Raw genomic sequence first — 12,898 nt, 5'->3', positions numbered from 1 at the left:
GAGTGTTAGTAACTTAAATTGCAAACCCCCTTGGAGCCCAGGACTTATCTTCTTTATCTCTTGTAAAGAGTTGAACAGACTGTGAGTATTCAACAAGTAATAAATAACGCTATATTCTACATCAATAGTGAGTGCAGTCTAGCTGGAAAAAGCCGATTCTGATAAAAATCAAGGCCCAAGATATACGTATGCATATGGCTGATTCCCTTTGTTGTACGGCAGAAACTAACACAGCATTGTAAAGCAATTATACTCCAATAAAGATGTTTAAAAAAAAAAAATCAAGGCCCAAGCATCACCCAAGCCTTGGATTTCATCCAAATGTGACCTCGTGGGAAGACTTTGAAAATTAAGAGGAGGGATGTGTGTGTTGCCTTGAATTTCCTGTCCATATTGATGCCCCTTAGAGTAGGAAGATAAGGGTTTTCAGAAGATTTTTTCTTTCTACATATTGCTGATGATTCCCTAGGTTTGACAGCTAATTGGTCCTCAATTAATATCTATTGAATAAATAATAATAATAGCTAATATGTATGAAGTGCTTACCCTGTATCAAGCACTATGATAAGGCTTTACACGGAGTAAGTATCTCATTCAACCATCATGTCAACACTATGGGGTGGGTTTTATTACTGGCCCCATTTTACAGATGGGAAAACAGAGATTCAGAGAGGTTTAGTCACTTGCTCAAGGTCACTTAGCTAGTGAATGGTACAGCAGGATTTTAACTCCAGCTCAGAACCACTCCATTTTACTGTCTCTGCAAATCAAATACCTCATCGATTGAATATGCTGACTTTTGTGCCTGAGTTAAGACCAAAAATGGGATTACTGAAATTCAAGGGTTAAAAAAAAATCTTGCCAAACGATTCTTGGGTGGTTAAGCCTCAGAAGAAGTGGTAGATACTCACATATCTCAGTTGCTTTGCCCTGAATATAACCAACTCCTTAATGTCTCAGAAACTTGGAATTTGGCATTAAAAAGAACTTCAAAGATTATTTCGTTGAACGTCTTACCCAACAGAAGACACCTTTCCACGGAACAGTGCAGCCTCTGCTTGCCTGCCTCCAGGGACAGGAGGCTCACTACCTCAAGTACTTTCAAGCACTGCCTAAGGGGCAGGCTGCCCTTTCCTCACCTTTCAGACCTAAGCAAGAAATTGGTGCCTAATTCCTGGTGCTTCACAAGAAATACAGATCTGTCTGCCTAAGTGAACACTCTGGTTTTTTCCCTGGAGAGACAGACAAAATGATATCAGAGTTTATTGAGGCTTCCTGCCAGCCCAAGTCTCCACACGCTACTCCCAGCTCCATAATCCTCAAATCTACAAAAATACAACAGGATGGCATGTGCCGAGACTTCCCTGGTGGTCCACTGGTTAAGACTCCATGTTTCCACTACAGGGGGCATGGGTTTGATCCCTGGTCGGGGCCACACGGCACAGCCAAAAGAAAATAAAAAAGATGGTGTGTGCCGTGATGTATTCTGGGAGGCAAAGAGAAAAATCTCCAATGTTCTAAGGAAATACCCAGGCAGCCTCTATACCCCTTCCTCTTGGTCTTCTTTCACTGGCACTTGAGTATCTTTCTGTCACTCTGAACACTCAGGAGTTCTAATAGGACCTCTCCCAAGGCCAGAGTCCTTATTTTCAGCCAACCCTACCTCACCTACCTACCTCTCCTACTCATAGCCAGCCCCCTCCACATCTCCTTAGTACCTGTGTGCCTACCACAGCGAAACTGTAGTGGTGACAAGCATTGTCCTTGAAGCCAGAGGGATCTGTGTTTGCATCCCATGTTTATTGCTTACTAGCTGTGTGACCTTGGACAAACATCTTAGCCATTTGGGGCCTCCATTTCTTCATTCACAAAATGACCTTATTCCTCAGAGGGATACAGCTCATGTAAAGGAACGAGTGGATCTTTCCTGAGGATCTAATGTACAGCATGGTGACTATAGTTAACAATACTGTATTATATACTTGAAAGTTGTTTAAGAAAGTAGATCTTGGGTTTCCTTGGTGGCGCAGTGGTTGAGAGTCCACCTGCCGATGCAGGGGACACGGGTTCGTGCCCCAGTCCAGGAAGATCCCACATGCCGTGGAGCGGCTGGGCCCGTGAGCCATGGCTGCTTAGCCTGCGCGTCTGGAGCCTGTGCTCCGCAACGGGAGAGGCCGCAACAGTGAGAGGCCCGCGTACCACAAAAAAAAAAAAAAAAAGAAAGTAGATCTTAAGTGTTATCACCATACACTGAAAAAAACGGTAATTATGTGAGGGGATGGAGGTGCTAACTAACCTTAGTGTGGTAATCATTTCACAATATAGCCGTTCATCAAATCATCACGTCATATACCTTAAACTAACATGGGTTACATGTCAATAATATCTCAATAAAGCTGGAAAACAATAACAAAATTAAATTAAATTAAATAATAAAATAAATTGACACACGGCACATAAATTGATACGAACAGATAATCAGACAGACATCCAGACCGTCACACAGACATTTGTACAGACATATGCATGGACACACACACACACACAAAGACACACACGAAGTAATAGCAATCCATCACAACTACGGCTCTGTTCCCTCGCCCGCAGCCAACCTCCGTCCCCGCACCTCCCACCTCCTGCACCCCTGCGCCTTCCCCTTACCCGCCACACCCCAGCCCCTAAATTCAGAAAGTTGGGCCTGCAAGGACGTTTGATTGGTCAAGCCCCCTTCAGTGGTTTTATTTTTCCGAGTGCGGTTTTGAAGCAACATGGGAAGTAATGAGAGGAAATAATTTTGTTCATTGTTGAACAAGCAGAGGACACTGTGGCAATGTGTATAACAGATGTGTGCGCAGGGAGAGGGTTTCTATACACGATTGTGTGCTCCCATCTCTCTCCAAAGATGGGGAATTCAAATCGGCATTTTTATTTTTTTAAGGGAAGGAAGCAGGAGGAGAGCTTGAACCCACTCCAGAGGTGTATTAAGTTGGACAGCCCTGAAGCATCGGGTAGCCTTGCCTGCAGCCTGGTTTCTCCTAAGAAGAATCACGGGATGCCTGCTGATGTTACTTCCTCGATTTATATAATGTCAGGGAGTCAGGTTTTATCACTCCTTGCCCCCAAAAATAACATTAAAAAAAGAAAACTGAACAGAATGAAAATCACTTCATGGAGTCTTCCAGATGAAACCAGGAGTCTGGCTACCTTGGGCTCATGAATGTACAGAACTGTACAGGCTTCCGGTAAAATCCAGCCCATGTGTCCCTTTAATGAGAAAGCCCACCCTGCCCTCACTCTCCGCTAAATGTCATCCCCTTCCTATGCATCCTTCCAGTTCTTATGTTTTAGGTCAAGCATGCGTTAATTTTATCTCTGGTCTTTCAGCTCAGACCTCGCTAAAGAAGCTTCTGCCAGGAGCCAAGGTCATATGCTCTTTTTCTCCCTGGAAAAGCCAACAGCCTCCTCTGGTCCACAGGCATACGCTTAACCAAAGATCACAACTGGCTACATGTGAGCTGGATCCAGGCCCCAGACCTGTTTTATTTGGCTCGCAGAGCGTTGGCTCAGACGATATATTTTCAAAATATTGAATCATCTGCCAACATTGAAAAATCAGAAGCTTTCACATAAAAATTGCAGTTTTTCAGCTTTTCTTGAAAACTTGAAAGTTCTGGCAACACTCAGCCTATATTCCTACAAGGTTACCTTGGCTAGAGCTGAGTGGCGGGTGGTCCCTTGAGACAGGACGCTGCATTTTGCCACAGGCCACACCACTCCCTAGTGTCTCCTCACACTGTGTCTCAAAGTCTGTTGCTCTTTACCACTGACCTCTCAGTGTTGTTTTACTTAGAGAAGAATTAATGGGACAGGAAGATAGGTCTTACACCCACTTCTCTTTCAAAAGTAGAGAAACAAAGGATCAAGATGGTGTAATAACAAAACAAAAACTTAACACTTACTTGGAATATTCTAAGCTCATTATATGAATTAATTCATTTAATCCTCACAGCAACTCTCTAAGGGTTGGTCTGTGGAGGCTATCTTGCTATTGTTTTTTGGGTTTTAGTTTGGCCGCACCACATGACTTCTGGGATCTTAGTTCTCCCACCAGGGATCGAACCCAGGCCACTGGACTGCCAGGGAATTCCCTGCTATCTTGTTATTGTTGACATTGTTGTTATTACCATTTTAAGGAATGGGAGAAATTACGGTAAACAAAGAAGGCCATGTTTTACAGGGAATGAGGTATCTATTTCTTTGTGGAAATGAAACTGTCCTATATACCATCCCATGTACCATCTTAAAGATCTTCCATTTGTCCCTCCAGAGCCACTCACCACCCTTCCCCACCCTACTCTCTGCCCCTGGAGATGTATCCTTACAGATCTGTATGGGTCCCTTCTTTGGCTTCAAGTTGGACTTGGCCAAAAAGAGAAATGGAGAGGAGACTATGGGTGTGAGTGAACCTGGGGTATATATTCCCCAGCTCCCTCCCTGTGGGGTCAAAGAGTCATAGCAGGTGGGCTGAGTCCCTCTACCGAGGTCAGGGGTCTGGTCCAGGGCCTCTCCACAGAATCACCCTCCGCAGTAACTTCTCTTTCAGCCTAGGGGAGGTAAGTGCTCCCACGTGTTACTAGTCTCAGGGTATTTCACTATTCCTCTTGGTTTTCTTCTACCTCCTTAGTTCCCTTCATCCTTCACAAACATCTGTAAACAGTCCCTTGAGGAACCTTCCATCAGATGGCCCAGTGGGAGTGTATCATCTGTTTCCTGCCAGGATCCCATCTAATGCATCTTTTTTTTTTTTTTTTGGCCGCACCATACAGCATGCAGGATCTTAGTTCCCCAACCAGGGATCGAACCCTGGCCCCCTGCAGTGGAAGCGTGGAGTCCTAACCACTGGACAGCCAGGGAGTTTCCCATCTAATACATCTTTGATCAGCATCATTCATTTGTGCTACCTGCCCAGCCCTAGAAGATATTTGAGTTTGCTAGCCCTGCACTAGACTTACATTTTATACAGCACACAAGAGGAGTCCAGTAAGCTTATCTGTGGCTCTCAGAAAATTAATTCTTTTTTTCCACCACCATCTTTGATGCAAAAAAAGAGAAATATCTTTTTTGCTCTTGGGTTGAGAGCATGCCCTTGGGTTTTTGCTCATGCCCTTTGGTTGACAGACCATATGGGGTAAAGAGCACTGGAGTAGGAGTTAGGAGCCCTGGATTCTAGGCAGAATGCCCCCTTTCAGAAACATAGTCGCTTTGCAGAAGAGCCAGCTGGGACCTCACCAGATGCAATCGTGCAAAATAGAGTGGCCACAGACAGGATCTTTCCAAGCCCTGCCCAGGGAGGAAGGCAGCCTGCCCAGATTTTTCTCTTTCTATTCTGTCTCCCTGTTTGATACCCATCCCCACCTCCCCTTAAGCCTTGGATCAATCCCCCTTACCGCCCCCCCTAAAATTTCCAGTTGTGCATCTATGGCATAAATGTTTGTTTTTTGACAAAACTTCATTTAAACTTCAACTCTCTATGTGGGAAAGGAATGCCTCTTTTAACAGAAAATCAATGTTGTTAATAAACAAAGTACATGTTATTTAGCATCGTTGGACCCTGCAAGTCCCACCAGGTCACTTGGCACTTCTATAGAAATATGTTTCTGGATAATCCCAGAGCCCCTGGCCAGGCCTCACCCAGAAGTCTCTGAAAGTTAAAATAATCAAGCAGTGGATGAGATCAGAATTGTGCAAAAGGGCCCTTGGAAACAAAATCCTTCCTCGGCCAGAAGCAGAGAGAGTGAGAACGTGATTTCTCTCTTTCTTTAGCGTATGTTTGCTAAAGACCTTCTCACTGCCAAGCGGGGACCTGGGTCCTGGAGGTGCAGGGGGCAAGTGAGAGACAGTCCCCTGGTTCCCTGGGGGCCCACGTTCCAGATGGTGCCCACACACCCAAGACCCTATTTTGATGGAATTTTCAAAGTTCAAGGGGATCACAGACACAGGGACCTACCACAGTGACTTATACCCCAGCCTTGGTGTCGGGGTTAAGTAGACACAGGAGAATGGGTGCTAGAAGCCATGGGAACAGCACGTACAGATGTACAGAGATGCAAACACCAGGTATGCCTGGGCCACAACAAGAAGTTCCATGCTGCTGATGGGCAGGTGTTCTAGAGCCCATTCATCCCCCCACATTAGTACATAAGCTCTCCATGAACTTATGTTTACCAGGGGGGAAGCATTAGGGAGAGGGATAGAGTGGGAGTTTGGGATTGACATGTACACACTGCTGTATTTAAAATAGATAACCAACAAGGACCTACTGTAAAAAATAAATAGATAAATAAATGAATAATTTTTTAAAAGAAAGAAAAAAAAAGAACATAAGCTCTCTGAGGGTAAGGATTCTTGTTTTGCTCATGACTGTAATGCCTGACACACAGTAGCTGCTCAAAAAATATGTGTTATATGAATGTATCCATATATCTACTGAGAACTTTCTAGATAATATACTCTACTGGGGAACTAACACTGGACAGAACAAAGGTCCAGCTCTCCAGGTGCTCACAGGCTGAGGGAGGGGATGAAAGGTAAAGAAATGGACAATTGCGATACAATGTGATAAATACTAAGATACGGGAGCTGCTAGGGTGGACTTTTTGATGAAGTAAGAACCCTGGAGAAAGTTAACATCTCAGCAGAGTTAACCAGGGATGAGGGGACAGGAATGGACACTCAAGGCAGTGGGAACAACACATGCAAAGGCTTGGGGGTGAGAAAAAGCAGGAAAGGATGGGATCAGTGGAGGCAGACAGCCGTTGGGTTGCATGTCACAGAGAAAGGTCATCCAGCCAGGACACAGAAGATAGATTGATAGATCACTAGATACATACATACGTACATACATGCATAGATAAAGACTGACAATAAAATTCAATCACTACTGAGAGGTCAACTCCAATCACCAACTCTCCAATAACCAAGTCAACCAGGTCCCTAGGTGTCTTGCTTAATAAGGACACGTCACCTTTATTAATCACTTACTATGTGCCAGCCACTGGGCTTTGAGGCTATTTACTTTTCAGCTCTAAGAAGTGGGTCCCACTTTTATCTCCATTGTACAGGTGAGCCAACTGAGGTTCTATGGTGCAAAGTGACTCCCATACAGGGTTCATAGGACCCACTCACAAAGATAACAGAGATGTGAACCCAGGCCCATGAGAGCAATGGAGCCATCTTGTAGCCCAAGAGGGAAGGTAAAAAAAGGAATGGAGGACAGCGAGGAGGAAAGTGAGTCACTTTATCCACACGCATGTCCTCCTGGCTCATCAAATGCAAATGAAGCCTGGGATGGAACAAGCACCGGTAATTAAAGTGGAATGAAGGTGGGGATGGTGGAACAATGGGGCACATTCTCCACCACCAGAGGCAGGGTGGCTGCCATGGAGACAGACCAAGGTGATGGGACCAGAGATCAAAGAACTCCCCGTGATCTTCTCCTCTGTTGGAGTTGAAGGATCAACTGTTGTAGCTCCTGGAGAACCAGAGAACACAGCTAGCTGTCCCAGCTAGAGGACAGTTTCTTAGCACCTGCTTCTGAAGCTGGGACACAGCGTATGGCTGAAAGGAGAGTATTTGTGTCCTTCAGTGATTATGTTTGTTTGTTTGGGTTTTTTTTCTTTTCTTTTTTTTTTTTTGGCTGCGCAGCATGTCTTGAGCTTGCGGGATCTTAGTTCACCGACCATGGATTGAACCGGTCCCCGCGGCAGAATGATTCTTATTTTATTAACTTTAATTTTCTTTCTACCAAGCTTGTTGTCAAAAACTCCAACAATGGATACAAAACAGATATGCATTAAAAGGAAAATTCTCTTCCTCTTACTTGAAGCCTCTGATAATTAACTCTTTCTAAAAAGACACACAAAAGACACACAAGAGGGCTTCCCTGGTGGCGCAGTGGTTGAGGGTCCGCCTGCCGATGCAGGGGACACGGGTTCGTGCCCCGGTCTGGGAAGATCCCACATGCCGCGGAGCGGCTGGGCCCGTGAGCCATGGCCACTGAGCCTGCGCGTCCGGAGCCTGTGCTCCGCAACGGGAGGGGCCACAACAGTGCGAGCACCGCGTACCGCCAAAAAAAAAAAAAAAAAAAAAAAAAACACACAAGAAATTGAAAGCTTTTCTTGCTCCTTGGGTGACCTGGGTATCTCTGGACAAAGAGAAGGAAGCCGTCTTCACTGTACATCCTTTTATACGTTCTGATTTACTTTTTTGGTTTTGTTTTTTTTTTGTTTTTTGCAGTACACTATAAATTAAATTTAAAAAATAAGTATAATTTTTAAGCTAAAATTATACACATAAAATTTAACCAACTCTTAAATAGGCGTTTATGTCTCTTACAGAATTTTTTTCTCTTTGCATATAGAAACTTAGATATGTAACGTATACAATTGTTCAACAATGAAAATCTGTCTCATCCTTTTTAAAGGTTTTGTGGAATTCCTTAAGACTATGGTCTATGTAATCTATTCCCTTTCTATAAAAAAGAGGGGATTGAAACATTGCTGTTCCCCGTTCATGCTTCCACCTGGATCACTCCAGACTGAAAGGGAGCAGAGTAGCTACCTGGGCACTTCAAAATGAGGCCAAGTCAAAGCTCTAACGTTTGGATGGCTAGGTCAGGTGACCTATGACCTGGCACACAGACGCAAGAGGTTTTGTTGTTTTTTTTTTTTGGCCACGCTGCACGGCATGTAGAATCTTAATTCCCTGACCAGGGATCGAACTGACACCCTCTGCACTAGAAGCTCGGAATCTTAACCACTGAGCCACCAGGGAAGTCCCCAAGAGCTCTTTAATCAGATCTCCTGGGCTCAAATCCAGGCTGAGTCCTTTAACGGGATCTCAGGCTAAATCTCAATGTTCTTATCTCTTAAGAGGGCATCATAGTATCTCCCTCACAGAATATTCCTGAGGAGTAAATGAAAAATCTATGCATAGCACCCAGGCTGTTGCCTGGCAGAGAATACCTAAGCGCCCCGAAAATGACCCGTATTAGTGTCCTTATTCTTATCATACTATTACATCCTCTAGGAAGACTATTGGCTAAGCCCCCCTCTCCTCCAGCCACTCACTCAACACATGTTAATTGAGTGCCTAGTATGTGTCCAGCTGGGGTCCACCCAGCTCAAGGAGAAAGGCACACATCAAAGGGAAAACTTCAGCCAGCTCTGGCTCCAGAGCCCAGAATTTCAGTTTACACCTCTGATCTGGAGATGCCCAAAATCAGCAGGGCCCTTCCAAAGAGACAAGAAAAAAATAAATAAACTTACCTAGAGTTCAAAGTCACTAATGTGGCTCCAGAATATTAGGACGCGGTATTTGTTTCCAGGGCTCTGAACAGGGACGTTTCAAGAGAAATTTTAAGGGAGCACTTCCAGAATGCGTTTTGTTCACACTCACTTCTAAACCAATGAACCCCCATAGGGAAATCAGTGCGGGTCCAGGTTTAAGGTAAATTATAATAATAGTAGTAGTAATAATATTAGCTCTTATTTATTAGGGGTTTGCTATGTACCAGACTCTGTGCTAAGAGCTTTCCATGCATCATCTCATTTCACCTTCAAAATAAGCCAGGAGGCAATTCCCTGGTGGTCCAGTGGTTAGGACTCAGCACTCTCACTGCTGGCGCCCAGGTTCAATCCCTGGTCAGGGAACTAAGATCCCACAAGTTCCACGACGTGGCCAAATTAAAAAAAAAAAAAAAAAAATTTAAGCCAAGAGATATGAAGTGTTAAGATCTACAGGATACAGATGAACCACTGGAGGCTCAGAGAGGTCAAGGGGCTTGCCCAAGGTCACACAGCTAGTAAATGGCCAGGACAGGATTCTGACTCTAAAGAGTCTGCTCCAGAGCTCCCCGCCACCCACAAGTCAAAGAGCAAAGACTCCTCAAACTTGGGAAGGATTTGGACTTCTCTTCTCTTCTCTAAACCCCTGCAAAGGCCAACCACAAAGAGCATTTGCAGCCACAGTAGAAAAACAGAAAGCTAACCGAAAGCTCAGTGGTTAACTCCCCTTCGGGTGTGCTCTGGAGCTGTGCACACAGGCTATGGAAGAGGGGCTACGGAAACCTGAATCATTTAGCACAAGGCCTGGAAGACAATGCATGACATTGTAGGCTGAGGCAGCTGAACCTGAGAACCCTGGGGACCTGGCCGCATCTCTCTAATCGGATCTGAAAACCACATTCCTATGGTTCCCCCAGGTTGCAGCGAATTCCTCTGGCTTATTAAGCAGGTATGACCCGTCTTTTTGATATAAAAACAATAGACTGTATGCTGGGCCGGGCTGAGACCTAACAGAAAATAAAAAGTCAGCAGCACAAAGCCTAGCACCTCAAACACACATCTGGAAAGCATTTTCTATTGATATAAAAATGGATGTGTGGATAATGCATATGTGTATTTATGAATCTGGTGTATTAATCACAAAGGTCACAGTGAGAAAGGGCCATTCTGACTCCAAAGCCAGCCCCCATGCTGAGCTTTCGGATGACTTCGGGGTTGACTTATCCCAACCGAGGCCAAAGCTTCATATACACACCTTCTTCTCTACTAATCAGGTCTCCAAAACCCGACCAGGTTAAACACGGACGCTTTTTCTCTGGTGTCTTGGAGTGGATACATTCGAAAATGGAACACGCTTATGAGGTCTGCTGATTCTGACCCCTTCTAATGAGAGCTCTTACCTGACTGAAAGCCAGGATTCTTAGAAAACTGCATTTTTCAAGAAAGCTGGTTGATTATATATATGTGTGTGTGTGTGTGTGTGTGTGTGTGTGTGTGTATTTATATATATATATATTTGTTTCATTTATTCATTCAAGAAATATATTTCGAGCATCTACTATGTGACAGTAATGGTTCCAGGTACTGGGGATACAGTCACAAACAAGAGACATTAAGTCCTGTAGTCTTGGAGGCGCCAATCTAGTGAAGGAGACATAAAATAAATGTAAATGAATAAATACAGAATATAATTGTGATGGACAGACTCTAAGTTACCCCTTCCATGATTCCTGCCTCCTCCCGGTATTCACAGTTTTGTGTAATTCCCTCCCCTTTAGTATGAATGGGACTTGTGACTTGTTTCCAACCAATAAAAGATGGCAATAGTGGTGGAATGTTATTTCTATGGCCTTACGGTCTTGCTAGCTGACTCGCTCTGAAGACCCTCCCGGCTGGCATGAAGAAGAAAGCAGCCGTGTTAGTGAACTGCAGGCAGCCCCTAGGAGCTGAGCGGCCTCCAGCTGACACTGACCAAGAAGCCAGGGCTCTCATTCCTATGACTACAAGGAAATTCATTATTCCAATAACCTTAGTGAGCTTGGAAGTGGATCCTTACCCAGTCAAGCCCCCAGATGAGAAAGCAGCCCAACTAACACTTCGATAGCAGCCCTTTGAGACCCTAAGCAAAAGACTCAGACTCCTGACGTAAAGAAACTGTGAGATAATCAGTGTGTGCTGTTTTAAGGCACTGTTCGTGGCGATTTGTTTTACACAACCATAAAAAATTAGTGGAATAATTACAGATAGGAATAAGTGCTATGAAAAAAATAATAAAGGTAAAGGATAGAGTGAGGGTGGAGGGTCCTTTTGTGGAATTGTCCAGAGGGGGCCTCTCTGATTAGGTGACATTTGAGCACAGACCATCAAGAAGCTGCGTGGAAAATCTGAGGGAACAGTGTTGGGAGGAAAAAGAAGGGCAAACACATGGTTTCGTGAAGGAAGAGAGGAGTTGGTATATTGAGAAACAGCAAGGAGGCAAAAGTGGCTGCAGCCAGTGGTCAAGGAAAGGGTGATGGGAGCCAATGAGTCAGTGGTCAGATTATCCAGTGCTTTGTGGTTCACGCAGTAAGGACTCTGGATTCTAGGCTAAGAATACTGGGAGGTGATTAGAAGGCTATAATAAGATTCATGTTTTTAAAGAGACTTCTCTGGCCGCTATGCTGAGAAAAACTGAAAAGGAGGAAAGATGGAATCGTGAAGACCGCATAGGAGGCTGTGGTCATTGTCTTTGTAAAACGCTGGTGGCTTGGACTAGAGTAGGAGTGAAACGAAGAGAAGCCGTCAGATTTGGGTTCACGTCTCTGAGGTTCCCTCCTTTCTACAATATGCCTCTCAACTTCTAACCACTTTGGAAGCCCCGAAGTCCGACCTCTGAATCCTCAGCCCAGTAAGACGGCGAGTTTCTGCTCACCTTCTGTTCCTCTGCACCATGAATTAACCAAAGTCTTTAGAGAAAAGGCTGGGATCAATTTAAAGATCCCCTTCCCCTCCCCCTAGCATCGTATTCCCACAAATTCTATATGTGCTGGTGCATTCCGATTCTTATAAACAGTTGTTGCATGTATTTATGTCCGGCTTTTCTCAATGTTTTTGGAGGAGGGTTATTTTCATACAAGCTCCACTGGAACTGACTTTTTCACTGAAGTCTTATCCCACGCCTGGTTCAAATCAATCCCTATACTGTAGTGGTTATGAACCCAGACTCTGGAGCCAGGCTGCCTGGATTCAAATCCCACTTCTGATACCTTCCAGCTCTGACTCTGAGATTTATCACTTAACCTCTCTCTGCCTCAGTTTCCTCATCTTTAAAATTGGAAGAGGACTTCCCTGGTGGCGCAGTGCTTAAGAATCCGCCTGCCAATGCAGGGGACATGGGTTCGAGCCCTGCTCCAGGAAGATCCCACGTGCCACAGAGCAACTAAGCCTGTGCACCACAACTACTGAGCCTGTGCTCTAGAGCCCGCGAGTCACAGCTACTGAGCCCGAGTGTCACAACTACTGAAGCCCGCGTGCCTAGAGCCCGTGCTCCGCAACAAGAGAAGCCACCGCAATGA

General features: G+C 44.8%; 1 non-coding gene across 1 annotated transcript; it reads left to right on the top strand.

Moving 5' to 3' along the window:
- Positions 1–9,638: 9,638 nt before the first annotated feature.
- On the top strand, positions 9,639–9,710 carry TRNAE-CUC. Its single transcript has one exon. It is a non-coding gene; the product is annotated as a tRNA-Glu (tRNA).
- Positions 9,711–12,898: the final 3,188 nt, after the last annotated feature.

The sequence above is a fragment of the Phocoena sinus genome, chromosome 14 (assembly GCF_008692025.1).
Source record: "Phocoena sinus isolate mPhoSin1 chromosome 14, mPhoSin1.pri, whole genome shotgun sequence".
Taxonomy (NCBI): Eukaryota; Metazoa; Chordata; class Mammalia; order Artiodactyla; family Phocoenidae; genus Phocoena; species Phocoena sinus.
The sequence above is the reverse complement of the archived record's forward strand: the minus strand, read 5'-3'. Positions and strand labels throughout refer to the sequence as shown.